The sequence below is a fragment of the Citrus clementina genome, unplaced genomic scaffold (assembly GCF_000493195.1).
Source record: "Citrus clementina cultivar Clemenules unplaced genomic scaffold, Citrus_clementina_v1.0 scaffold_3, whole genome shotgun sequence".
Lineage (NCBI taxonomy): Eukaryota > Viridiplantae > Streptophyta > Magnoliopsida > Sapindales > Rutaceae > Citrus > Citrus x clementina.
In genome coordinates, this window is record NW_006262339.1 from 27,654,768 (window position 1) to 27,658,183 (window position 3,416).

At 39.1% G+C, this 3,416-nt stretch overlaps 1 non-coding gene across 1 annotated transcript; it reads left to right on the plus strand.

Moving 5' to 3' along the window:
* The first annotated feature begins 2,714 nt into the window (after window positions 1-2,714).
* LOC112100495 lies at window positions 2,715-2,818 on the plus strand. Its single transcript, XR_002906863.1, has one exon. It is a non-coding gene; the product is annotated as a small nucleolar RNA R71 (small nucleolar RNA).
* The last annotated feature ends 598 nt before the right edge of the window (window positions 2,819-3,416 follow it).

Below are 3,416 nucleotides of genomic sequence, written 5' to 3' on the forward strand. Positions count from 1 at the left end.
TCTTCTTGACACATCTCTGCAGAACTAGTGTTAGATGATGTAAACATTGATCAAATGAATCACCAAAGACAGAAAAATCATCCATAAAGACTTCAAGGAATCGTTCAACCATATCAGAAAAAATACTCAACATGCATCGTTGAAATGTAGCAGGTGCATTGCATAATCCAAATGGCATTCTCCTATATGCAAATGTGCCAAAAGGGCAAGTGAAAGTAGTTTTCTCTTGATCTTTTGGTGCTATGGGAATCTGATTATATCCTGAGTAGCCATCTAGAAAGCAATAAAATTCATGGCCTGCTAATCTATCAAGCATTTGATCAATAAATGGTAAAGGAAAATGGTCTTTACGTGTGACAGAATTCAACTTCCTATAATCAATGCATACACGCCATCCTGTAGTTACTCTAGTGGGTATCAATTCATTATCAGCATTGGTAACTACTGTGACTCCTGACTTTTTAGGGACAACTTGCACAGGACTGACCCATGAACTATCAGAAATTGGATAAATGATACCTGCATCTAATAGCTTAAGGACTTCTGTTCTAACAACTTCTTTCATATTAGGATTTAACCGACGTTGCATTTCCCTAGTAGATTTAGCATTTTCATCAAGGTGAATGTAATGCATGCAGTCTACTGGATTTATACCTTTTATGTCTGCTATGGTCCATCCTAATGCTCCTTTGTGCTCTTTCAAAACATCTAACAACTTACCTTTTTGTTCGTCATTGAGGGATGATGAGATGATTACCGGCAGAGTGCTTTCTTCTCCCAAAAATGCATATTCCAAAGTGTTGGGCAATGGTTTGAGTTTCGGTGGTGATTCTGATGATGGAATGAGTTGCTTCTCTGATGGTGCTAGTTGTTCAACTATTGACTTCCATTTATTAGTGTCCATAGATGGTGCTGAGTCAAGCAGGGCGTTGACCTCATCAACCGATCTGTCAATATCAAAATCAAAACCAAAGTGAGTTAAACATGTTTGTAAAGGATCATCACTAAGGTTTGAAACAAAAGTATCATCAACTAATGCTTCAATTAAATCCACATCAACAATTCCATCATCTACACTGTGAGGTTGTTTGGCAATGTTGAAGATGTTCAGTTCCATAGTCATGTTGCCGAAGGACAACTGCATATTTCCGGTCCTACATTGAAAGTGAGCATCCGCAGTTGCCAAGAAAGGTCGGCCTAGAATAATGGGGATGTGCTTCCTTGAATCCCGTATTGGTTGAGTATCAATTACAATAAAATCAACAGGAAAATAAAACTTGTCTACCTGGATAAGCACGTCCTCCACAATACCACGAGGTATTTTCGTGGACCGATCTGCAAGCTGTAACACCACTGGAGTTGGGTGTAATTCTCCCAGTCCAAGTTTCACAAATACTGAATAAGGCAACAAATTTACACTAGCTCCTAAATCCAACAAAGCATTCTCAATTGTGTGGTTCCCTATACTACATGAGATAGTGGGGGAGCCTGGGTCTTTGCATTTTAAAGGAATTTTATGTTGGAGTATAGAACTAACGTTTTCTGTTAAAAATGCCTTCTTTTGAACATGCATATTTCTCTTTTTAGTACAAAGGTCTTTAAGAAACTTGGCATAAGATGGAACTTGTTTAATAGCATCAAGTAAAGGGATGTTAACACTTACCTGTTTGAAGATTTCAAGAATCTCACCTGTGGATTTTCCCTTCTTTCCTTTAGCTAACCTTTGAGGAAATGGAGCTTTGGGAACGTATTCTCGTGGGTTAGTTTCTTCTTTCTCCTCCGGTGATGAGTCCTCAACATTCACAGGTACAATTTGATTTTCTTTTGTCACCGGCATCTCCACTTTGTTGTCGACTTCCTTTCCTTTTCGCAAGGTCATTACTGCTTTGATCTCTCCATGCTGCTGTGGTGAACTGGTACTTGCTTCATGTACTCCTTTAGGATTAGGCACTGGTTGACTTGGAAACTTGCCTTTCTCAACAGTCATTGCCAAGGTCTGAACTGAAGAAGCAAGTTGTCCCACCATTTTTTCGAGGCTTGAAACAGATTGAGCTTGTGAGTTGAAGCCTGCTCTCAACTCATTTCGTAGTCCATCAATGGTGCGATTCTGTTGCTCAATCGTGGAGTGAGTAACATTCCTGAAATTCTGGAATGCATCCTCCCATGGTCTAGGTTGAGAGTGGTTCTGGTTCTGATTGTATGGTCTAAATGGTGGCTGAGAGGCTTGAGGATTTTGTGGAATTGGTGGAGCTGGAGCTGCTGGTCCGTTCTGTTGGAATCCTTGAGACCATGAAAAATTGGGGTGGTCTCTCCATCCAGGGTTATATGTGTTGGAGTATGGGTTGTAATTCGATGGTTTTCTCATTACACCTATGGCATTGGCTTGATCTGAGTATGAGTCATGGTCATGTGACTCTGTTGATTTAGCAGTCGATAATGATGCTATTTGTCGAGCAAGACCTTCAACCATCTCCTTGACTTCTTTGATTCCTGAAGTTGATTCGCCAATTTGAACCTCATTCACTCCTTTAATTCTTCTAGTGGTCCTGAGTGATCGACTCCGTTGTTGGGAATTATCTGCTTGTCGCTGGAAGAATTCCCAAATTTCTGATGCACTTTTTGACATTAGCTCTCCTCCACTTGTTGCCATTAGCCATTCTTGCACATTCGGCAATAATCCCTCCAAAAAGTATTGGCATTGGTGCCATTTTTCGTACCCATGATGTGGACACTTCAAGAGTAGCCCATTGAATCGCTCCCATGTTTCAAAAAACTGCTCGTCCTCTCTCTGGGTAAACTCCGAGATTTCCCTGCGAATAGCGTTGGTTTTATGCACTGGGAAATATTTATTTAAAAATTTTGTAACCATTTGTTCCCATGATGAAATGCTATTGGCAGGTAAAGTATTTAACCATGAACGAGCTCTATCCTTTAAAGAAAATGGGAATAGTCTAAGTTTGACATCATCGTCTGAAAAATTCTCGTATTTAAAAGTTTGACAAATAGCATGAAAATCGTTCAGATGATTGTATAGGTCCTCATTTTCTAAGCCATAGAATGTGGGGAGACAATTTAGCACACTAGGTTTTAGTTCAAAACTCCTAGCAGCTACATTTGGGTATCTTATGCATGATGTGCTCAAATTTGCTAAAGGACTGAAATAATCCTTAAATGGCCTCTCCTGTGGTTGCAAATCCATTTTATTTTTTACTTGTTTGTGTGTGCGAAGAGTTTTCTCAAGTTCAAGGTCTATAGGTTCAAGATTGGGTAATAATGACCTTCGACCATGCATGCAAAACAAATAAAATAAAAAATAAAGATGGGAACAAAATAAATAAAAATAAAGAAGAGGGAGAAATTACGATACTAACCTTATTGCACTATTATAACCTTACTAAAAAAAATACACAAAACAA